General features: G+C 37.9%; 1 protein-coding gene across 3 annotated transcripts in view; it reads left to right on the top strand.

The window, feature by feature from the left end:
- The window catches only part of LOC109418703 (uncharacterized), a 149,980-nt gene that overhangs the window by 62,848 nt on the left and 60,658 nt on the right, over window positions 1-26,474 (top strand). For 2 of the 3 annotated variants that reach the window (XM_029857320.2, XM_029857324.2), the window contains exon 3: window positions 12,235-12,315. The gene's annotated coding sequence lies outside the window, so the exon portion shown is untranslated. Of the gene's footprint in view, window positions 1-12,234; window positions 12,316-24,217; window positions 24,948-26,474 lie in introns of those variants that run through there. The other variant, XM_029857328.2, reaches the window with a different exon arrangement.

Here is a 26,474-nt window from a genome sequence, read left to right as displayed (position 1 = left end):
ATGACTCTGCACTTCACCCATCCATCAATCAGATAAAAAAATATACTCCGATATGACAGGGAACTCACATTGCTGACCAGCTACTTGCTTTCAGTACTTTATTCGCAATGAACGAATATCGATCGGTGTTTCATTTTCGCAAACCATGCCAAAACTAGATGCCAGTCCGATTCATCCGAATGGACTGCGCTCATCCTCATCATCCTGTTTACTGTGCCAAGAGAAGCTATCAATTATTGATAGTCGACTCGTGCCAAACCATCAATGAAGTAGTATCCCCAACGAACCCTAGTCACTAAATAGCGAAGCACAACAAAGGAAATTCGCGCGCAGTCGCCTATAGGACGCAGACAGAGCGCTTCGCAACTTGTGATTCATAGTTTTGTAAGGGAGCAATATTTCGCCATACCATTGCTATGGTCGACGTTATATCGGTTATCCAAGGATGGCACGTATCCTTCTGTGTCCTCGATGACTATCGGAATGAGTCATAGTTGGAGCAGCTGATGAATCGATTTTTCTTTCCTTAGAATGAATGGATGGACTCTAGTGTATGTCAGTATCGGTAGCGCTCATCAGGGTCAATATTTTTGTTTATGAAGATGTAGTTAGTTTATTTTTTCAACAGTACGCCCCATGATGTCACTTATATTGGTCAACACGAAGATGACTTAATGGCGAAATCCTACAGAACAGCGAAGATGTACCATCAGATCAGAAGATGATCTAATGTGGCTTCATTGAATCTTTTTGCAATATATTTATCACTGCTAACTCACTGACTGGTAAACATTTGGACTTCTTCCATCACCGACCAGCGCAGAAAGAGTACAAATGTATACGCTAGAATGGTTTTGATGATAAATTGTTTACTTTTATTCGGACTCGATTAAAATTTTGAATCGACTCGGAAGCGAACAGCAGAGAGAAGTTAAAAATTCACTTTCAACGTCAACATCCCCTTGCTTTGAATTGTTCAGGCGATTTTTTTTTTGGTTTGCCACCATTTGGTGCGGATGCACAGTGGTTCCATTTGTACAGGGAAGCGGTCATAAATCATTTTCTTCGTTTTTTGAAGGGCAGAATCATTATAAGTGACCAGAAATAGCATGTTATGACTAAAACAGTTCGTGTTCAAACTTCGTAGCGATCAGACGTACAAAGTGAGCGCTCAACTATATATACAGTGTTTTTTCAAGGACAACCTGAACAATTAAGTGTTGTTGGAATAAAGTGAACAAAGGAATACGAACGAAAAAATGGCGGATGTGGAGCTCAGAAAGAACTCAGTGAGACTGCGTTTCGAACGAGGAGACCCAGAACCAACAGACGCGGACATTTTTTGTTTCATGAAGGATAAAATGGCGTTGAAATGTGATACTTTGCTTTCGATGTACAAGGAGAAGAACGAGATGTCGGTGATCATAAAATTCAAGAAGGAGGAAGATGCACAACGAACACTGATGAGGCTCCCAAATGTCATGGAGTTTCATTACAATAAGTATCAGAGTGCCAATGTTAAACTGTCTATGGCAAACGCCATCATGCGATACGTTCGGTTATTCAACCTAACACCCGAGGTGGAAGATCACGAGATTCAGAAGGTCATGGCGAAGTATGGGAAAGTTGTTCGAATGGTAAGGGAGAAATACGTGGAGGAGACGGGGTTTCCAATCTGGACGTCGGTGAGAGGAGTGTATATGGAGCTGAAGGATGACGTTGAAATACCTGGCACGGTGCTCATCAGAAATTTGCGAGCGCGGATTTTCTACGACGGGTTGGTCAACAAGTGCTATCAGTGTGGTAGTACCGATCATTTGAAAGCAGACTGTCCACAACGGAAAACGATGAACGATCGTCTGAAGGCATCTGGACCTTCAAGCTACAGCGACGTACTATCAGGAGGACGATGGGTGAGGAAACGGGAGCAGACACACGCAACCGATAGTTCTGGCAGAACAGCAACGGGGTCTGGAGAAAATAGCGTACCACTACAGTTCACGTCTCTGCCAGTAACTAGTACAAGCAGCCAGGCGTTACCATTAGCAGAAACACAAATAACTGCGAAAGAAGTAGACCAGCCCAAACCTAGCAGCGGTTCGATGACGCTCTCCCAGTGTCAAGCAATGAAGAGCGAGAAGAGAAATAGCGTGGACAACGGCGGAAACACAAACACAGTCACGAGCGGAGCACCATGCGTCTCCAGCACACCCTCAAGGAAGGGGGAGCGACACGACGATAGTATGCGACGGTCAGAGAGCGAAACACCAAGCGTTTCCAACACTGACGCAAGCGAGCAATGGAAGGTGAAAACAAAACGTGGGAGGAAGCAGACAGCGAAGGGGAAAGAGAGAAGAGAGTCCGAGTCAGAGCACTCAACAACGGAGTCAGACCATCAAATGGACAACAGCGCGACACAAGGTCGCGGCGCAAAGGGGGTAACGACGAGGAATAAGTCAAAACAACAAAAACGATGCAAGATAGGTGAGATTCCTGATACACCGACCGCCTCACAGGTCAACGAAAGCAGCAGCCAGTTTGAAATGTTTGAGTAGAGATAGATAATCAAAAGAAACCTCAGAAATGAATTTTGTTATGAACATTGGTAGTATTAACCTGAACAGCAGCACAACGATTGTTAACAGATACTTGTTACGCGATTTTATTTTCAATAATGACCTCGATGTAGTATTCCTACAGGAAGTATGCTACACAAATTTTTCTTTTGTTTCATCTTATATTCCGTATGTTAATGTTAGTGAGCATGGTTCTGGAACTGCCATTTTGATAAGAAATACGTTTGACGTTGGACAGCCGTTGCTAAGTTTGGACGGACGAATATCCTTCGTAGTAGTGAACGGGATAAATTTTGTGAATATTTATGCTTTTTCCGGATCAACCCGTAGACGGGAACGTGAACAACTGTTCGCAAATGATCTTGCCCCACATCTCGGCAAGGCGGACATATCTGCTAGCGTTATAGGTGGAGACTTTAATTGTATCGTGGATGGGAGTGATTGCGTAGGGGAGAATAAAAATTACAGCCCGGGACTTAACAATTCGGTGCAGTCATTCAACTGGAAAGATGTAGCCTCGGTTCTTAACAAGCGTAACTTTACTTTTCATCGTGGGTCTTCTGCTTCTAGACTTGATAGATTTTATGTTTCATCGTGTATCATGAATAACATTTCGAATTTCAATACTAGCCCTGTGGCGTTTTCAGACCATTGCGGAATTGTCATGAAAATGAGAGTCGACCAATCCGCAATTATTTCGAAAGGTAGAGGGTACTGGAAAATTAACAGCACTATTCTTATGGATGACAACACAGCGCGCGATTTTGAAAACAATTACGAAATTTGGAAAAATAGAACACAATACTCATCAAATAAATGCATATGGTGGAATGATATACTCAAAGGCAAATGTAAACAGTTTTATAGAACGAAAAGTTGGGAATTGAACAGTAGAATACTTGCAGAAAAAAGCTATTTCCAGGGCAAGTTAAATGAATGGATGGACAAACAGAGCAAAGGGGAAAATACTCTATTGAATGTGGGGATGATCAAATCAAGATTGCTTGAAATAGAAACGAATCGATTGAAGCATTTCGGAAATACAATGAACGACCTTACGTTAGTTCAGGGAGAAACTATGAATGTTTATCAAATAGCAGCACAGATCAAGCGTTTGGAAAGTAATGGTGGATTCAAGTTGATCAAAGATAATTCTATTGTTGTTGATGTTAGAGAGTTGAAGAAAGAAGTGATTAATTATTACACCACGCGATTCAGGTCAGAGGACGTCACAGATCTTCCAAATGGTTTTAATGATCCACTGAACAATATCACGGATTCACTGGATGACAACGACAGGGAAAATTTGACAAGGCCAATAACATTGTTTGAACTAGAAAATGTGCTGAAACTTTGTGCTAAAAAGAAATCGCCAGGACCCGATGGATTGACGTATGAAGTTTATAGGAAAAATTTTGATGTTATCAAGCACGATTTACTGCAAATTTTTAATCATTATTTGTCTGGTACCTTTTGTCCACCAAAAGGTTTTGCAGATGGGATTATAACACTCATTCCTAAGAAAGGAACTAGTAGTAGATCGTTGGATGACTACAGACCCATATCTTTGATGAACTGTGATTACAAACTGTTTATGAAAATTATTGCTGAACGGTTATCGCCTATTACGGAAAAAATGTTATCAGTAGGACAGTCAGCCTGCGTAAAGAATAAGTCATGTATGAATAACTTGAGAGACCTTCGACGTGTATTAACCAAATCTTGTGAAAATAAACGGTTCAAAGGCTGCCTGGTAAGCATAGACTTGAACAAGGCTTTCGATAGAGTTGATCATCAGTACTTGTGGAGAGTACTTGATAAATTTGGCTTTCCTCAAACTCTCATTGAGTGTTTGAAAAATGTGTATAGTATTGCAACTTCTAGAGTACAAGTTAATGGGTGCCTTACCGATGAAATTAAAATAAATAGCTCTGTCGGACAGGGATGTCCCCTAAGTATGATTCTGTTTACCTTATACATTGAACCGTTAATAAGAAGAATTTCGGAAAACATAACAGGGTTTTTAGTTTATGATAAATTTTTGAAGGTAATTGTTTTCGCCGACGATTTCAACATCCTCATTCGAAATGATGATGAGTTTGATCGTGTCATGAGTATTTTTGAGATTATGGTATTTGTGCTAAAATACGTATTAACCTGACCAAATCAACGTACATGAGATTCAATCAAGTAAAAGTGGGTCCTCAAAAGATAAAAGAAGTGGACTGTTTGAAAATTCTAGGAATAACTTTTTATAGAAGCTGGTACTCAACTGTTAATTCAAATTATAATACAATAGTGAATAATATAAAATTTTGCTTGAATAGACATTACGTGAGGAAGCTGAATTTGTATCAAAAGTGTTGGATTTTGAATACATTTATATTATCAAAAGTCTGGTACTTGGCTCAAATTTTTCCACCCTTGAATAAGCACATTGCACAGCTTAAATCTATTTGTGGTAAATTTTTGTGGCACAGTTTTATTTTCAGGGTCGAAAGAAACCAAACATACTTAGAATATTCCAAAGGTGGTTTGAAGCTAGTAGATCCAGAGGCAAAAATTAAAGCTCTCTTTTTAAGAAACATTCTTTATGATCCAGACGGTGGCGATACGATCTTAGAAGAAAAATATTTACTAGAAAGTAGGAACTCACTTACTCAAAGGTTAACAAAAAACGCAAGGGAATGGATTATAGAAGGGAAAGGATTAAAGGAACAATGTGATTACAATTGTACTAGGCTCTTGTACAACTATTTTGTAAGTGTGAATAACTGTAGACCAAAAGTTGAACAAAAAATTGATACAAATTGGCCAGAGATTTGGGAGAACATTAATACAAACTTTATTTCAACTGATATCAGATCAATAGTTTTTTCTTTTGCTAATGATTTAATTGCTAATGGTAAAAAGCTTTCTTCATATAACATTCGCAGAAGTTCAGAAAGTTGTCGTAGGTGTGGTTTGTTGGATACTAATTTTCATCGTTTAAAAGAATGTCCTAAGGCAAAGAGCATTTGGGAATGGTGTACTTCAATAGTCAGAACGCGTTTTAATATGGATGTTGTTGATTTGGAAGATCTTCTTCCGTTCATGATTTGCAAATCATCGCAAAAACAGAAAGCTGCGTTGTGGCTGTCCATGAAAGCGATTTCATTTATGTTATGAATGTATGTTAACAATCGTTAGAAGCTGAGATTAGGTTAAGGAGTTAGTCGTAAAAACGTAATATGTAGAAGTTTGTAATTCGAATTTTATACAAAAAAAAAAGGACATTCCAGTTCATTTTCATGATCATCACTTGATAAACATGAACTTTGAACATTTTTATTCATGATAAATGAAAATATCATTTAAAAACCTTTATTTTGCACAGAAATCAGTAATCAAATATTTTTAATTATTATGAAGAGTGGGTCGAATTCTGAGGAATTTCTGCTAAGTATTGCACGTTAAAACATGTATAGCACGACTGTATCATAATAGATTCTTGTGAATAGAATCTGTATTAGCATTATAATTGTGATTTTATTAGTAGGTTCTATTTCTACTGCAATAAAATAAATATGTGAAACTGAATATTTTTTCAGAAATAAGGTAGTTTGCATTGTCGAAACACAGAAAAATTCATCACATATCGGATTAGTATGTATAACTACAGTACCTAATGCCCAAAAGCGATAATTCTGAAACAATAGTAACAATAGTGCAATTACAGAATCAATTACTTCTGAAATTATTTCAAACAAATATTCAGGATTAATTTACAAAACGTACGTAAAAGGAAATTTTTCAACTATACAAATATTGCTTTACACAGTTATATGTCATATAATTCATGGGCCGTCGTTTTGCACAATAAAAAAGATTCAAGTATCTGTCCAGTCGTATTTGTTTTTTACAATTGCATTTCAACTGCTATCCAGTAATATACTACATGGAATTTTAATCATGTATAGCTCTAACCCAATAAAAGAAATATATACAAATACCCTTCGTCATTGCAATTTAATCAGCGCCTGCTATTTTAAAAGAAATCAATTTGTACACTAAGATTTAACGTTAATGAGTTTATCAAATATTCCGATTTGGCAAGGGAATATGAGGAGTAAATACGCTCTTTTAGTAAATATTACTAAAAGAGCGTATCTACTCCTTTTTCTTCCAGCACTACAGTATTAGGCAGGCTTGATAATCCTCCTCGAAATCAAAAGAGTTTTGCAACATGCTCTAGAGCGGTGTTTTTCTTTTGCCTCGTCGCGAGCAGTGGGGTGACACGGCTGTCAAACTCGGTACATCGCCGCTCCACCCAACATCATTTTTGGTACGGCGCGTTTGGTACCCACTTTCTGGTCGGTTTACCCTAACTTGCTCCTGATTTTCGGGTGTGTGGCTCGTGTGTTGCTAGTGCTTATTTCAGAAATTACACATTTCAAACGAAATCGTTGTTTTTGATGATTGTTTCTCTTTCCTTATCACTTTGCACGATATTATATGTAGCAGCGAAGCAGTGTCGATGTTTCCAGCGCATTTTTTCCATGAATTAAGCAATCAAAACAAAAACATTGGACGCCATGTTGAATTGAATGCTGGGTAGATGATTCTGGCCCTTCGTCATCCCCCTGGTCGCGAGGGAGCGAACGAACCCCAAACAGAGAGACAATAAAAACTGAGCGAGGAAGAGGGGAACAAAAAAAGAGCCGATGATTATTTCGGGTTTTTGAGTGCGATTTTCGCCTCGAGAGTCTTTCTTTGTATGGGAGTGTAACTCGCGAGAGCTTTTTGAGTGTAAGTGGACGTGACAAAAAACACAACAAGCAATTATGAGTGTTGGACAAACTCCTCGCTGCGCGGCAAGCTCGCGCTCGGTGCTGTTGAGGATTTGCGTTGTGATTTCTGAGTTTTATTTTAACTCCTCAGAAAAACGCCAAAATCGCATCCTCATTTTCTCGCGAGTGAGTTTCTGTCAAGCCTGGTATTAGGTACTGAATGAATTTTGAGGAAATTTTGTAAATGTTGGCAGCAGTGAGAATGTTGACCACTCCCAGTCAATTATTCAGTTGATTCATTGTGCAACTGTCATTAGTTCGGGTCAATCACGGAATAGCAACCATAGATGTGTGCAGTCAGTCTAAGCTAAGCTAAGCTAAGCTAATTTTGTAAATGTTGGCAGCAAATGCAAAACTTCTTATCAAATTCGACAATTACAGAGGTAAGTTTTGACGAGGCCAAATAAGAATGGTTGTTATGCAACTATTGAGGTATGAATACCTCAATACCACCAGAAGTGTATTTTTTCATAATTAAAAAAAAAACGTTTTCAAAGATTGTTTTCAAATAAAATATCCCTCAATTATTGTAAAAAGCTTTGAAATATCTCCTGTAAAAATTTCAGTCATTTTGATAGGCATTTCAGACAATTACTAAAAAAAACTAGTATATATATATATATAATATTGTAGTTATTTTAATACATATTTTTTATAAAAATAACGGGTAACTTCCAATACAGGTCGGACTCGATTATCCGGAGTCGGGTTCTGGTGCTTCTCAGGAACGGAATGCTCTATAAAGCTGAAATTTTGACATTTTGTTAATCCAACTTTGATTAGTGATCAGTTAAAATTTCAGTTTTGTACAGCATTCCGTTTGTGAGACATTATTTTGACAAGCGTTAGAACCCGACTCCGGAATCGAATCCGACCTGTACATCCTGCAAGCTTGTATGCAGATATTTGCAGCTAGAACCTTCACAGATTGATTCTCCTACTCAAATCTGATCATTTGCTGGCGGACGATTGATTAATGTGGTTAAGAACATGTTTGAAATGTTACATGAATTTTTATTATGTATATATTCTATTGGTAAAATTATGTGCCTATTACTCACATCCCCATTGGTCCGAAAACATTCAGATCCGGTTTTTAGCGCTTCGGATTGAAAGATAAACATCTATTCTGATTCTCTGCGTTGAAAGCCAATTGAAAATCTAATTGCTTTTGTTATACGAAGACGAGGAGTACAACTCAAAAGTCATGTGATTTTTCGACAAATTTAAAGAATAAAAAATTGCATAACAGTACCCACGCTCTCATGCAAAATATGCAACAGATACTTGAAAAAATGGATTTTCTGCATTCTTGGGAACATGATTGATTTATAAAAATTATACAAACTCATAAATTAGACAATCAATTTTTCGATTTTTGGCCTATGGCGGTACCACTGTGGGATGTAGGATTAATATTTGTTCACAGCGTGCACGTATTCTGGGAAATTGATATTGTAAATGGGGGTATCCAAAAACGGCGGGTTCGATTCCCGGAACGGTCGAGAGCTTTTCTCGAATTCCCTGGACATACACACCAATTTATTTGAAACGCTTCCAGCACAAAAAAAAAACAGCACTACGTTGCTGATCAACTGTCAAAATTGCTGGATGGTTCAGCAAGTGGAAAATAATTGCTGATATTCAGTAAATTCGCATTGCTGAATGAAATCAGCACAAAAAAAAAATCAGCAAAGTTTGCTGAATACCAGTAAACAAAATTTGCAGTGTAGTGTATGATTGAACTTGCCTTAAAAATAGTGACTTCATCAAATATCTCGGTATACTATAGTTCTCTGCAAATCTTATAAAGTCAATCTATATACAATACTGAAAAATGTAGACAGATTTCAGCATATTTAACATATTTGGAAAGTTCCCTCAGCAAACTTCTTTGACCATCAGCAAATGACATCATCCTTACCGGAACCGAAACAGCATTCTCTCTGGATCTGGCTAGTTAAGTAAAGCTTTTTTATCGTCACCGAAGTTAAAAGGTTGGAGCCAATGCCACCACCGACCGACCGACAAGGACACGGTCAGCCAACACAAGTGCATCAGTTTAACTAACCGGAACGACCTTGGCAAAAGCTCACTTCAGCACCCAGCGACCAACATGTCCAGTACCTAGTGTTATGGTTGAACTCGGTCAAAGGAACATCGCATCATGGAAGGGTGACGTCACCGTTGCGTTCGTTCGTTGCATGGGAATGGCTCATAAAACAACCAGCAGCGAGCAAGCGAGCCGAGCGTCTAGTAGAGTTGAGGTGGTGGTGTAAAACCTTGTACGGGGATTTAATTCCATTAGGATTGTGGTGGTTAGTTGCGAGTGGGCACAGCATGGCTAGGCGAACCAGTCCAGCACGCGTCACACTGTCTGCCGTGAGTATGATATACGAGGAATGGGGTGTGTGAGCAGCCTGGGATGGAAGACTTACGCATGGAGAAATATTTGCCATTCGTTTGAAAGGAATGACAGCAAATTCAATTGTGGAAGACATACATTTGTTATCCTTTTAGGTAAACAGATTGAAAGTTAGAAGATAGAAGATAGAAGATAAAAGATAGAAGATAGAAGATAGAAGATATAAGATAGAAGATAGAAGATAGAAGATAGAAGATAGAAGATAGAAGATAGAAGATAGAAGATAGAAGATAGAAGATAGAAGATAGAAGATAGAAGATAGAAGATAGAAGATAGAAGATAGAAGATAGAAGATAGAAGATAGAAGATAGAAGATAGAAGATAGAAGATAGAAGATAGAAGATAGAAGATAGAAGATAGAAGATAGAAGATAGAAGATAGAAGATAGAAGATAGAAGATAGAAGATAGAAGATAGAAGATAGAAGATAGAAGATAGAAGATAGAAGATAGAAGATAGAAGATAGAAGATAGAAGATAGAAGATAGAAGATAGAAGATAGAAGATAGAAGATAGAAGATAGAAGATAGAAGATAGAAGATAGAAGATAGAAGATAGAAGATAGAAGATAGAAGATAGAAGATAGAAGATAGAAGATAGAAGATAGAAGATAGAAGATAGAAGATAGAAGATAGAAGATAGAAGATAGAAGATAGAAGATAGAAGATAGAAGATAGAAGATAGAAGATAGAAGATAGAAGATAGAAGATAGAAGATAGAAGATAGAAGATAGAAGATAGAAGATAGAAGATAGAAGATAGAAGATAGAAGATAGAAGATAGAAGATAGAAGATAGAAGATAGAAGATAGAAGATAGAAGATAGAAGATAGAAGATAGAAGATAGAAGATAGAAGATAGAAGATAGAAGATAGAAGATAGAAGATAGAAGATAGAAGATAGAAGATAGAAGATAGAAGATAGAAGATAGAAGATAGAAGATAGAAGATAGAAGATAGAAGATAGAAGATAGAAGATAGAAGATAGAAGATAGAAGATAGAAGATAGAAGATAGAAGATAGAAGATAGAAGATAGAAGATAGAAGATAGAAGATAGAAGATAGAAGATAGAAGATAGAAGATAGAAGATAGAAGATAGAAGATAGAAGATAGAAGATAGAAGATAGAAGATAGAAGATAGAAGATAGAAGATAGAAGATAGAAGATAGAAGATAGAAGATAGAAGATAGAAGATAGAAGATAGAAGATAGAAGATAGAAGATAGAAGATAGAAGATAGAAGATAGAAGATAGAAGATAGAAGATAGAAGATAGAAGATAGAAGATAGAAGATAAAAGATAGAAGATAGAAGATAGAAGATAGAAGATAGAAGATAGAAGATAGAAGATAGAAGATAGAAGATAGAAGATAGAAGATAGAAGATAGAAGATAGAAGATAGAAGATAGAAGATAGAAGATAGAAAATAGAAGATAGAAGATAGAAGATAGAAGATAGAAGATAGAAGATAGAAGATAGAAGATAGAAGATAGAAGATAGAAGATAGAAGATAGAAGATAGAAGGTAGAAGATAGAAGATAGAAGATAGAAGATAGAAGATAGAAGATAGAAGATAGAAGATAGAAGATAGAAGATAGAAGATAGAAGATAGAAGATAGAAGATAGAAGATAGAAGATAGAAGATAGAAGATAGAAGATAGAAGATAGAAGATAGAAGATAGAAGATAGAAGATAGAAGATAGAAGATAGAAGATAGAAGATAGAAGATAGCAGATAGAAGATAAAAGATAGAAGATAGAAGATAGAAGATATAAAATATATAAATCATCATTCTATGGCGAATCCACACCATTTATAGCAAACAAGTATTCTATTACATTCGCTGACTTTGCCAGCCCATCTCCGCATTAATTTCTCATATTATAAAGTAATCGTTCACACCCCTTTGAGATTATTTATGACGCATACAAAAATGCAACTTGCATCGAACGATGGCTTATTTCGCCTTGATCTCCCACAGTTAGAATTTATACAGCCCACCATCCTCAATAAGTACCCTTTCCTCTACCATCTTTAGCAGAAAAACGCTCAATTTCAAACAAATAAACCATTTAGCAAAACTGCACTTCAAGAAGCACATCCACAACGAAGGAAGTCGTGCAGTTTTATGCCCGCGTTGCTCGGCACGCAATCGAAAGATGATAGAAGACAAATTTATTACTCACCGTCGTCGTCGTAAGATCGCATCTGGCGAATCTCGCCGCACGAATTTAGCTCCCCCCGTCGATCGAGGCTCAAAACCGGAAAATGGCTTCATTAGGATGCGTTTCTCCCCCAGGGCGAATGACCACCAAACATTGCGCAGTTTTCAATGGAATTATTTTTAATTAATGAATATTAATTATGGTTTTTTTCGATGGCTTTCTTTCTCCCCGTTCATTCATTTCAGAAACAAACGAGGCAGAGGGATACAACAGAGCACTGACTGGACCTACTGAGCAGCCGGCAGCGCCCAAACTCATTACACGAGGTAAGTAAACGGTACGATTAGTTCAACATGATAGCTTTTGAATGCGAAACATGTGACCCGAGGAGTATGCGATGTAAAAAAGACACCAGAATTTGTTCTTCTTCTTCCTCCCATTGGTGCCTGTACGCATTTAGAGGATCATTTGATTTACTTCATCAAACTGGGTGGACTTGATAGTTTGATGGCTTCCGTATCTGATGCATATGCAGAAGATCTTGGGTTCAATCTCTGGCCCGTCCTTTTCCTCTTACTTTGCATCTTTCTATCCAGGGATGAGAAATGTACTGGAAAAAACGGTTACCGACTGTACATTTGACATTTTTCCACACGAACATCACAAGCCCAGCCAAACTCAAACTGTTCGAAAAATAAATGTCATAACATTTTTTTTCCTGCAGCCTTCTTCCTCGAAACGGTTTTGAAGCGCGAGAGCGCCAGTACTCGAGCACAACGACGACAAATATTTCTGTCTCTCCCATTTTCGCATTTTTCTGCGTTTCAAACCGCTTCTAGACAAACTTCTTTACATGCATCACAAAGCTAGGAGTGTGCTCTAGCTATTTGTGCAAATAGATTTAAATTATTTATTAAAACAAAAGAGTTATTAGCAGTTGAAAATATTTGACATTTTTCGCAATCACCCGCTTCAGCATGACTGCTCATAAATATTTTCGTGGGGAAGCGAAAACCATCAAGCGTCTGCTTGACTGCCGTCAGCGCGGCTTCTGATGGTATTGGTGCTGCCGTTGTTTTGTTTTTATTTTACTGCCAGTATCGTTGAATGGTAAAAAGAAAAAAGTCTCATTCTCATGCCTGTTTCTATCTACATTGTCATTTTTAATAGCCATCGCTAGTTCCAGAAACGGGTTGAAAGAGCCGTTTGCCTTGTTTCCAACCTCACAGCACATTGTAAATCTTTTATTCCACGCTACGTGAACGAACTGTGCCGCATCATCATCGGAATAATCAACAAACAAGCTGTCATCATTCGTCTGGCATCCACACACCAGCGTGAACCTTCTGCCACACAACCAAATGACACAAACACTGCGACATCCAGGCATGAACTTGCTCAAACGCAGTGGTGTATACGATCTACCGTGGACACGCAAATAACGTTGTCACTTCCTATCCCTTACCCACATTGGCAAGCAATCTGACGTAGCAGGCGCCATATTGATTCCTATATTTCATGGATTATTTTTCACATTTTTGCCTACCTTCGATTATGGATGATTCCTAAATTCTATGGAGCAGTCTAGATTGTTTATCTGACGTACATTTCATTAAAAAAAAAAAGAATGAATCATCTTATCTGGATTTTTATCCTATTTGCAGAATATAATACAATACCTTTCTGGATACAATAAAATAAAACAAAAGCCCTCGCGGAACTCGCTATATGTGACGAGTCGCGTGTACGTTTACCCAAATTTGGGCGTTGTTGATATGCGTTACGCGATACGGTACCCGCATACGACCCGAAGAGACCATGTACTGCGGAACATTCTTGTTTTTTTTTTTTTTTGAGAAAGGAAACGCAGCGGGTGGAGATGCCGCCTGAAGATAGACGACGACAGCTAAAGGAATCGAAAAACGTTTGACTGACCAATGTTGGAACTAGAGGTACATAGTAAAGGTACGAACAGAAGGGTATATCCGCGAATGCCGAATACAAATGGAATTCATGTTTGATCACAGATCGTGATTAAAGACAGAAACACGAATTCGTCAACAGCAATGGGTTTCAACAAGATTTGTGAGTTTGAATGAAATTAATTTGGACTAAAACAGAATAAATAAAAGTAAGTGAAACCAAAATTTTCAAATTTATTACGACGTTCTCCAAATAAAAATTCCCATATCAAATCATCACATTACAGATTATTTCAGAAAATTTTCCATGTGTTCCTCCAGAAGTGTCATAAAGAATTATTTTACGAAATCTGTCATGAATCGCTTCGCTAGTTTCTTCATGATTATTTACAAATCATTCAGATATTGTTTAAGATATTCGTGCAGGGATCATTTCAAAAATTCTTCTGAATATTTGTTCAGAATTTTTAGATTTGGAGAATGTATTGGAGATTCCATTTGAAAATCTACATTTCTTTGGACAAACTTCTAAAAAATATTTCTTAAAAATTCCAAAAACCAAAAATTCAAAAGATCAACCATGGATTCATTAGGAAATTTTCTTCAGGAATTTGTGTATAAATTCCTCCTATTCTAAGAATTCCACAAAGAATTCTTTCTAAGTATTTTGCATGATTTACTTTCTAAATTCCTCCATTCTTGGAGGACTTTCGACTTTTGAGGACCTCAAATACATGACTTTGAGCGAAAATTCGTTCAGAGATTCCTTCAGAAATTTCTTTAGATATTTATTCAGAAATTTCTACAAAGATTCCTTTGATAAAACTTTCAGCGATGCCTTCAGAGACTATGACAGAGCTTTTTCAGAAAATGTTTCAAAAGTTCCTTCAAAAATTTGTGCTGGAGTTATTTTGGAAATTCTTCCAAGGGTTTCACCAGAAACTCCTACAGCAACTTCCAATTTCTCCAAAAATTCTACTAGAGATTCCTCCTCGAGGGATTCTTTCAGAAAATCTCCCATGGCTTTAATTATAAATTCGATGAATAATTTCTTCAGAAATATCTCCAGATTTTCCTGGAGATTTCTTTGCAAATTTCTACAAGGATTTACTTGAAAAAACTTCCACAGATTTTTCGATTATTTTTTTATGAACCCTTGCTGAAATTGCTAGAAATTCTTTCACAAAATCTTCTGGGGATTCCTTTAAACTTTAAAATGTCCTCCAGAAATTTCTTCAAAAACTTCTTTAGAAGTCTTGCAAACATAGCTTCCTGTTGCATGGATTCTTTTAGAAAATACTGCAAGAATACCTTTAAAAAAATTACATAGATTGTTCCAGAAATTCATGTACAAATTTGCCACAGATATTTTTATTTTCATATAAGAATCAGAAACTTTTCAAAGTGTTCATCTAAAAAACCTTCTATGAACATTCTCAAAAATACTCCATGATTTTTTTTTTATAATATGATTCACGAATACATAAAGAATCAAAAAATCACCCTTCAAATTTCCTCAGAAGCTTTCTAACAGTTTTTAAGAAATTCTGCAAGACATTATTGGGGATATTCCGAAGTTTACCTCACATTCCTTTAAATATTCAAAACATTTCTCTTCCAGAAATTGCTGCAACGATTTTTTAATTTAATCATAGAAAATCTTCCAAGGATTTCTTCAGAAATTTTTCTACAGAGTCTTTCAGGTATTTTTATAAGAATTCGAAAAGGCTGGAAGACATTCTTGAAGAGATTGCTGCAGAAATTTACTCATAGATTTTATCAGAAATTACCCGGCTAAATATAGATTTTCACAGAATTTTCTGCAGAATTTCCTCCAAGCGCACCTCTAGAAATTTCTCTGTGGATTGCTCCAGTAATTCATTATTTAAAAAAGGCTAAGGATTTTTATTACGGATCTCTCCAGTTTTTTTCTTTTCAGTAATATCTCACGAGGTTTTGTTAGGTTTCCGCCAGGGGTTTCCAGGTATTTCTTCAGGTATTCCTCCTGGAATTTATTCAGAAAATCCATATATGGAATAAATAGTTTTAACAAAAATAAAATTAAAATATTTCTGTTTTTTTAGAAAATCTTTCAGAAAATCATTTAGAATTTTCTTCAGATTTTTTTTAATACGTTCAGTGATACTTTCGGAAATACCTTTGGAAATTTCTTCAATATTGCTAGAATTACTGCAGAAATTTCAGCAGGGATTTCTTCAAAAGTTGTTCCATGGATGGATTCTTTCAAAAGTTACTTCAGCAGTTCCTTCAGGAAATCATTCATGGGAATGTACAAGTAAAGAGGCACTGAAATCGGGGAACCTTGACTAACTAGCTCTGATTTCACCATGTCAGCACGTAAAATAATTTATCACACATGTTAGAAATCTGCCGAAGCATTACAATGACCTTTTTATTAAAATTTGCTTCAAATTTTGGAATTCAAACGCCAAGATAAGTAATCTAATAAAAACAGTGAAGTACACACCAAGATAGTATAAGGAAGGATCTACTAAAATATCAGGAATAAATATATTAGATTTCATTGTGAAGAAGTCATAAGAAATCTTGGAAGAAGGTTGTAAGAAAGCTTTGAGGAAAAGTCTAGCGAATGGGAAGTTTGCATTGCTGAAAAATGATCAACAGGTATTTACCCTAAATTCTCCGCTCATCGTGATCTAAAGAACAAACTTGATTGACCGCCCGCAGTTGCTACTCCAGTATCGCCAGACCAGCTACATCCACACAAGGAACCAATGAGATAGTTGCTTCCCGGGCAGAGTTCAAGTACTGACGATCAAAATGTGATATTGGTTTATTTGAGATAAGAGGTAAAAGTACTGAAAATAATAGCAAAAATTTGTTCTTGAACCATCTAACCAATAGCAAAATATAATATTTGAAGATCAATCAAATAGCTCACTGCCTCGGAGTGTGGGTTCGATTCCCACTCCAGTCGGTGAAAACTTTTCGTCAAACGAAAAATTCTCCACTGGACCACTGGGTGTTTCGTGTGTTGTCCGTTGTCTCATGTTTGTGATTGTTCAGTCTGTGCAACCTCTGGTTGAAGACGGTGTAGTGTCTTTCTTTTATTGGCTAGATCTTACCAAGAGCTAAATGAGCTATGATGATGTTCCAGGAGTAAAATTGAGATATTATTTTCAGTACTTTTACCTCTTATCTCAAACGAACAAATATCACTTTTTGTTCTTTATATCAAAATATGCTATTATTGAGCTTTTTTCCTCTGCTCGGGTTGGGACTCAACAGGCATCTTCAGTTGTGAGTGTTGGTGGTGCCTGCTGTGTCAGATTGCAGATCAACGCGGGGAAGGGGTAGGGGAGGACAGTGATGATTACAATTGCTTGTTGCCAACAGGCCGTTGAGTCCTCTGTACCTGCACGAGGTCATGCGGATGTCGGTGTTTATTTATTTATTTTTGGCATAGGGGGCTGTCCATAAACCACGTGGTCATTTTTTTGGGACTTTTCAACGGCAAGCGTCACCGACGGCACCGCCGACTGGTGAGCTAAGGTAGTACCATTGTGTAAAAGTCTAAGAGTGTATTGATGAGAGTATGAAAATGTACACACTATCATGAATAGTGCCACCTTCATCCGGGGTGGCGCTGCTAACAGAGACTCCCGATTTTCAGCAGTGCTGCAAGTCTTCTTGATAATGTGGTCTTCGGTACAGCTTAGCCCCTAGAGTGATTTTTTTTAGCCTATCGCCTGAAAATGTGTCGTTATTACACAGGAAATCTTAAACTTAAAAGGAGCTTAAATTTGACTTCTTCTACTTCTTAGCGTAACGTCCCCACTACTGGGACAAAGCCTACTTCTCAGCTTTCTCAGTATTCTATGAGCACATTCACATTTTTTTACTGACAGCATTCTCTGACAATGACCATTTTGCATGTTATGTCGTGTGACATGCACGAAGATATACTCTATGCCTAGAGTATTGGTTCCCTTCTTAAGCATGTGGCTCCCATTTTCATCCTACGGAAAACAAAGGATCGACACGCTGTTTGTTTTGTTTCTTATTTTTCTATTTTTTATTAGAAGTGAGCACTTATGAAAACAAAAAGAACGGAATAAATCGGTGCCGTAATCGCTTGTTTACAAATAGGATGAATATGGGAGCGTGAGATTACTGATGGCACACATACCCTATATGAAAATCAAAACTCGCGTTCAGATTTATATGTACAGTCAGGTCTTTTTTTACGCGGTTTTCATTACGTCTTATTTTTGCTTGATTCATCGAGAAATGGTGAGACTTTTTTATGCGGTTTTTTTTTACTTTTGAACCGAAAAAAAAACCTGACTGTATACAGATCAGGTAGAGATCGGACAATAGGTATAAGTGGAATTAAAAGTTCGTCTCTAAAACCAAACATTTCCTTGTCAACAAAAGTAGCTCTACGGCTATTTCAAAAATTGAAAAAGCAAAACAAATCTCGTAGCTGAAATCCAGTTCACCGTGGACCCCCCGGTTCCCAGTTATCGAGACAGGCAAGCAACATGAGTAGCTCCAACCACAGTTGTCAGTCGGTCACATCTCATAGACCCCGCTAATGAGTGGTTCTGTCGACGATGTGTGCTGCATTAATTATATCTACACCACAAAATCTACCTTTCTAGCATATCATAACAACTCGATGGCAAATCTAGGCACACCGCTCCCGATGGTACCGCCGGCCCCAACCAAACGCGGAAGACTACCACCGCCGAAAAGAAAACGAACAAAACCGCCTAAAACCTAAATGCATGTTCTGCCTGTGAGCCATAAACGCTGCGTGTGAATGTGTGGATGTTAAAGCTCCAAAAATTAATCAATTAGCCTTCTAGATATAAGTCTAGCTCCAAATCTACTTATTCATTTAAAAAAAAAAAGCTCCAAATCTACTTATTCATTTAAAAAAATACCTAAGTAAGTTAAGTAAAACACTCTAAGTTTCGTATTCTTTAGGAAACCATAGAATGTTCTGAAGATACAGGGGATGGCCAAAATGTTTGGGATAGGCAACTTTTTTTCTCCCACAAAAAAAAAATCAACATGCTGTATCTTTTCATAGAGTGCATCGAAAAATCTCAAATTTTGACTGTTTGTCAACCTATTATATGTGCATCATGGTACAAATTTGGGCTCGATTGAATAATTTTTCGCGAAGTTAGAACCATTCGGGTAAAACACTATTTTTTAGACAGCTCATTTTTGAGCTGTCATATCTCGGAAACCAGTGAACCGAATTGAATGAATTTTTTAACGTTTATCAACAATATATTGATACTTAATACAACGTTATAAAATGTAATATTTTCTCACGGCGAAATTAGTTATACCGGGTTGAAATTTTTACACATATAGAGGAAAATAAATCAAATTTACAATTCCACACAAAAAATACTAAATGTGTTCTTTCTTTGATCTAAGCAGGCTCCAATATATCTGATTAAAGATAACTTAAGAACAGAAGTGGAAAATCTTTGGACATCAACACTTAAATTTATTGACATTGACGTAAAAAAATCACACTTTTTCGAGAAAAATCCAAAAAGTGTCAATCCATGATAACTTTTTGCAACGTTCAAAAAGTATCTATGTTTTAATAGTTTGTGAAGTATTTGTATATTGTTAGTGTACGTTCAAAATTTCATTCAATTCGGTTTCCGAGATACGATAGCTCAAAAATGAGTTGTCTAAAAAATAGTGTTTTACCCGAACGGTTCTAACTTTGCGAAAGATTAATCAATCGAGCCCAAATTTGTACCAACGATGCACATATAACAGGTTGACAAACCGTCAAAATTTGAGATTTTCTGATGCACTCTATGAAAAGTTATAGCATATTGAACTTTTTTGTGAGAGAAAAAAAAGTTGCCTATCCCAAACATTTTGGCCATCCCCTGTATGTGATAACAATAGAAAAGGTAAAATCATTAAAGCATTTGAATAATCTTCTATATTAACATATTTATCAAATAAAGTTGAATATTGGCAATAAAAAAGTTGGCGTAAGAAGAAGTGAGTGTACAACATTAAAAATGTTAGATAATAGCATAACGGGCTTCCTCGTCTGAACATAATACGCTTCAAACGAGCATCGCTCCAGAAGTGACGATTCTGACCTAGCCTGCGCACAGTTTAATTCATGACCTAGAGCAACACCACGGAGAAGAAACCATCAAGATTTTGCCAGCAGCACCCGAAGAACCCCACTTGATTGCCGCTAACCACGCGATCGTTTAATTCATAACACAACAGTGACTGACTGACTGTGTGTAACTCCCCCACATCTATCAATTCGAGGGGCGAGGTCTTTTGTGCACTCACCGCACTAGTGGGTACCTACGTAGCTCGTAAAGCGTGAACTTCCTCTGTTTTCTGCCCGAATCAACAGGCGTTTGTTCACAGCATTATAATTATACCTACTCCCCCGTCCGAGGCATGCGGCTTGGTGCAACGGGGTGACGTCATTTTGGCGACTTGGGCGACACTCGGACCCTTTCTTTTCTGCGTCAAAATGATTAATTGCTCGGATGATGGTAACGTCTGCCTCTCATGAATATGGAACAGTTCCGAGATGGTATGATGACACAGTGACCCGTAAATGGTGCCGATTACTAATGGCTGGCTGGTGACCGAGTATTTACCTTTCGCAACTGACACGTTTACCAAGTTCGTAGAAACTTTGATAAGATCCATCTGGTGGACGTCTAGGCTTGTCCGAGGCTGTACTCCGCTCCGCATGCTGGGTAAAAGTGGCGATCTCTTTTTGGACAGCTTTATGAGTTCGCCTAGCGGTGATGGGATAGTTACACAATAAAAGTCAGACAAATGGAATCGTTAAATTTAGATTTAACTAACTTGACTGTTTTACTACTTTTCGTGCTTTGTCCAAAATGGGGAGGCATTAGACTTGCGAGAATGGAGTTCAAGAACACATAAAAACAAATAATTTATTATGTCAATGTCATAGCAAATGCAAGGGATAGGTTACACGGTTGGTTGAATCACGCCTTGTTTCAACGGCACATGGACGTTAAGTGGAGAATATGATTTTTGTATTTCGTATTCAGGGTGATCATTCATTTGCAATCAGTAACATGTACTTGCGCTTAACTCGCTTCAGAAACATCCTTCAAATGGCAAAGTTTTTCATACCATAAAAAATAATGCAGTAAGCAGTAATAAAGACATTCGTTTGCTTAACGGTTGTCGTTTCCTGTGTTGTTGAGAAATTTGAATGAAAATTTTTTGCAGAAGGTCCGTAATGAAGATTCTTGATCAAATATTCCAGTGAAAATTACTTTTACCAATCGAGAAATATCTTTTCTTATCGACACAGTAACTTTCATTTAAGTTTGGAACCTGGATATTTTATTTGTGAGATTTTTTTTCCTTTCTACTATGCTATATTTTTTACCGCTTTGGGCAACTTCAAATTTTAATCACCTAGTTTTCAGGGCCCCATATTCTAACTTTTACAAGAAACATCAACAAAGTTGGTATTAATTGTTTCTTTAGAATGTTTACTAAATATAAGAGCTTGAAGAAACTTTTTTGGATATTGTGCTTAAATTGAAATGGCAGTCAATCGTTAGTGTATTTATAATTTCTGAAACAGTCTATACATAAGCTCAAGTCAGCAAAAAGAAAAAAAACACAACTCTCCACAACATGAATGTATATTTTATTTTTTTTATTTATTCATTTCTACATCGTGAGGAAAGTTGCCTCCATAGCTCTCTCACAACTTTACTATGCGTGTGCGACACTTTCAGCAAACTTTCGGAAAATAACTACAAGGTATAAGTCCTCCATACGCTGTTTTTGATAGCATGATTCTGAACTGACACAGTAGCAAGCAAATGATACTTTTTGCAAGGGAATGATCCCCTCCCTGGCTGAATTCCTTAGTTACCTTACCTGTTAGACTAAGGCCTGAGTATCCTCTGCTGTACATACGAGTCCTCCACATTCCACTCGGTCGATGGCTGAGTGTCTCCAGTTCCGCACTCTGCGTAGGGTCCGCAGATCGTCCTCCACTTGATCGACCCACCTAGCACGCTGCACACCACGTCTCACGGTGTCAAAATTTTGATTATTATCGAACTTTCATGTACCTCTGATTTTTTTTTCATAGAATGTTAGAATTATGGCTATAAGGTATAAATGCAAAATTTGAAAATATTCTATCGGGGAAAATTTGAGTTAGCTGAGTTTTTGGCTATTTTCCATACTAAAAATCAATAATTACTATTTTAGCCCAAAAAACGTCCCATACAAAATGTATGGAAAAATTTTCGCCGATGAAATATTTTCTAGTTTTCCGTCTATGAATATATAGCCCGAATACTAATCATTTTCGACGAAAAATCCGAGGTACATGAATGTTCGATAATAATCGAAATTTTGACACCGTGCGTCTTCTTGTACCGGTCGGATGACTCTCGAGAACCATTTAGACGGGTTGCTATCCGACATCCTGATGACGTGACCCGCCCACCGTAGCCTCCCGATTTTCGCGGTGTGGATGATGGTTGATTCTCTCAGCAGCTGATGCAGTTCGTGGTTCATTCGCCTTCTACAAGTCCCGTCTTCCATCTGCACGGGCGCGTTGATCCTTTGCACGTAGAGTCCATGCTTTATGATCATAGAGGACTACCGGTCTAATCAGCGTTTTGTAGATTGTAAACTTCATGTGGGGGGGGGAACTTTATTCGATCGTAGAGTTCTGCGGAGTTCAAGCTCAATTTCCAGTCACAATGCGTCTCTGAATTTCTTTGCTGGTGTGGTTGTCGGTAGTCACCAGTGAGCCCGTTTACGAATGCTTTAACCGCCTCAATTTAATCACCGTCGATATAAACTGGGGTGGTGAGCGCGGTGATTCCTCTCTGGAGCCATTTGCCATCATGTACTTTGTCTTCGACACATCAATGACTAATCCGATTTACCTGGCTTGACTCTTCAGTCAGATGAATGTTTGCGCCATCGTCTCAAATTTACGAGCTATAATATCAATATCATCAGCGAAACCAAGCAGCTGAACGGACTTCGTGAAAATCGTTCCACTCGTGTTTATCCCCGTTCTACTTATTACACCCCCCAAAGCAATTTTGAACAGCAAGCACGAAAGATCATCACCTTGCCGTACCCTTTGCGAGATTCGAAGGGACTCGAGAGTGTCCCCGATTCTCGAACTACGCGCATCACTCGATCCATCGTCGCCTTGATCAATCGTATCAGTTCATCCGGGAATCTGTATTCGTGCATAATCTGTTGGCCTCGATCGATTGTATCATACGCCGATTTAAAGTCGATGGACAAGTGATGTGTGGACACGTTGTATTCGCGGCATTTCTACAACACCTGGCGGATTGCGAACATCTGGTCTGTTGTAGCGCATTCACCCATGAATCCACGAACTCTCTTTCAATCGGTGATAGACGGCGGCATAAAATTTGAGAGTATTTTGTAGGCAGCGCTCAGCAGTGTGATGGCGCGATGGTTCCCGCAATCCAACTTGTCGGCCATTTTGTAGATGGGACACACGATACCTTGTATCCATTCCTTCGGTAATTCTTCCTCCTCACAAATCTTGGTAATGACTCAGTTTAGTGCTCTCATAAGTGCTTCTCCACCGTATTTAAGAAGCTCGCTTGGTAGTTGATCTGCTCCATCGGCTTTGTTGTTTTTCAACCGGCCAACCTCCTCCTCAATATCTTGGGGTCAGCGGCCGGAATTCTTTCGTCCTGTGCACATACTCCTAGATCTGTTACCACGCCACCTTCGGTACTTGCAACGTCGCCATTGAGGTGCTCATATGGTAATGCTGCCGCCACCTTTCGACCACCTCACGCTCGCTCGTGAGAATATTCCCGTGATTATCTCAGCACATGTCGGCTTGTGGCACAAAGCCTCTGCGCGAGCTGTTCAGCTTCTCGTAGAACTTTCGTGTGTCCTTAGCGCGCTTCGCGATCTCGTTCTTTCTTCTGGCTTAACTTCGGCTACATGATCTGAATGATGGAAAAGAGTAGTTTGTTGATCACATTACTACCACTAAGGGGGGCGTACAGGAGCAGTCTATAAGCCTAATAGGCTTTTGGAAAACTTATTGAAAAAGTATAAGAACTGAAGCAAGTTATAACAAAAATGCTGGAATAACCATGAATACAGCCGAAAACGTAAAACATTCATCATATTACCTACCAAATGAAATAAACCTTCTCCGACCTAGTCGAAAAAAAAACATTTAAAAAATTTCTGCCACAAAAAAACATGCCGAATGATTAATGTCCCAGCAAATGTGATGCGATTTTCGCGTAGAACATGTCATGACAAATTGTCGCCGAAAGCGAAATGTTGGTCATTAACTTTACGATCCACTGACTGCGGTGAAATGCCATACTCTTCCGATTCGCGAAAAGGAAATCCAAATAGCAGCCAGCACAGCGTCTCCGATGACCAATCGGATCCACACATCATATGTGTAACTTCCCTTGCACATGTTGTGCATCATCATCCGGCGAAGAAAAAAAATATGTACGTGACTTGCGGTCGGTGTCCGTCAAAGCCAGAACTTGAAACACATTTTCACCGAAACCACGAGTTGTCGTTGCCGTACACATGCATACAAATGTGGCCAAAGAACGCCCATAAAGATGATGTCATCGGCAAGAGATTTTTTTTTGCTGCCAATTTATGAAGCATGGTGGTTGTTACTCGTACACATCTCCTACGTCGTCGCGGGGTTCTTCTGTCTGAGCATCAGTAATGTTTGGGGATTTTGTGAACACCAGCAAAGATTTGCATCGCAGGCTGTGGTATTTATGCTCATTCGACTCACTCGGTGGAGGTGGCAGTTTGCTTTTATTTTCAGACACGTTCGTTGATGTCAAACGGAAGAGTTGTGCTGTGTTATTTACGTTTTCAATAGAATTTCAAGGATATTAGGATCATATTTCGTGTCGGTACACGGTCTTTGGATTACAACTGAAAGTGAGACAAGTGAAAACAGCCTTGTTTAGGTAATTGTTTGTGACTGGTTGTTGTACACTTCGTTTGTGTGCTTTACAACATTTTATAATTCTAATTGATGATATGATTCTGCTTGGTTGAAAGTTTGAATGAGTAGCTGTCCATAAATTACATAGACTGCGTGTAACTGTGAAATGATTAAACTATAACTTATAGTTCAATTCCTGCTCTGCCTCCACTCGCATAACAGTCCCATTTGCAAAAAGTAGGAATTGAGAAAACAGCATTTGAAGTTTTAAAACTTGTTTCCATATAAAACTTTGAAAAATCGCCAAAATTTGAAGAATATTTCGATCATCTTGAAACTTTCACAGATTGCTTTGCACATGAATATATAACTGTAAAAAATCTTACAATCACTACAAAGTTGTTCAGTTTTGTGTTACGTGACACAAAAATCCATTATGGGACTGTTATGCGGGTACTTTTGATATGGGACGCTCATGACTTGGTATTTTTTTCACATGTTGACATAAAAATTCATAATTTTTATTATTGTTTTTGAAAGTACATCGAAAATGTTGACTATTCATAACGTTAACTCAAAAATGATGAAAAGTCAAATAGGACAGTTATGCGAGTGGGGGCAGTGCTGTTATGCAGTAATGAGTAATGTGTATATTTTATTATTTTTATTCACTTTACCATGTGATTCAATGCGCACAATTAACAAAAACAGACAAGTCAAAGATCACCAGTGATAAGCCTCCCGGCCGCGGTCTGACAGCCGCATTTGTACATGCATAGGTACCGGGTATGCGTCCAGAACCGAGAGAACGCACCGGCAGAGTACAACTCGGTCAGTCAGAATGACAGCCCATCAACCATCCACCGGAGATGCAACGCGCGCCGGGTCACCCAATTCGATTGTTTTGCCCCGATTATCTCGAACGCTTCGCACACGAATGCGTACAGGGTGGTCAGCGGTAATTGACCAACTTACTACTTTTGATTTTACATATTTTTTATTCTGATTTTTAAACGAGGTTCTACGACATTACTCAGAAAACCATTACCTGGAATGAACCATTTACCGGAAAACCATTTACCGGAAATACCATTTACCGGAATTAACCATTTATCGGAAAGGATTTTTTCCCGAAATTTGTTTCCAGATTGCACAGCGATATCCAAAGATTTGATCCCATGCCTTTTGCACCGGTTATCTTATGCACCCAAACCATGACGCGATCATTAAGCTGAACACTATTTTGACAAAGCTGTCATGTAGTGTACATACACGTGGTTCATCAACGAATTTATAAACAATGTGCTGAATGTGAAGCTAATATTTCCAGCAGATATATGCTCTTCTTTTAACATGGGCTGTTCTTTCTAGGTTTATTGTTATGATCGTACAGTTTAAAACTACAGGAATACCTCGATTTAGTGGACATTTCGATTTTTGAAATGTCTATAAAATCCAAAAATCGAAGCAAATTTTTTTTTTAGTTGTGTACCAAAATGTACCAAGACATATAAAATCTGCATGAAAATTCAGTTTACGATAAAAGGCT

This window comes from Aedes albopictus, chromosome 3 (assembly GCF_035046485.1).
Source record: "Aedes albopictus strain Foshan chromosome 3, AalbF5, whole genome shotgun sequence".
NCBI classification, from domain to species: Eukaryota; Metazoa; Arthropoda; class Insecta; order Diptera; family Culicidae; genus Aedes; species Aedes albopictus.
The sequence above is the reverse complement of the archived record's forward strand: the minus strand, read 5'-3'. Positions and strand labels throughout refer to the sequence as shown.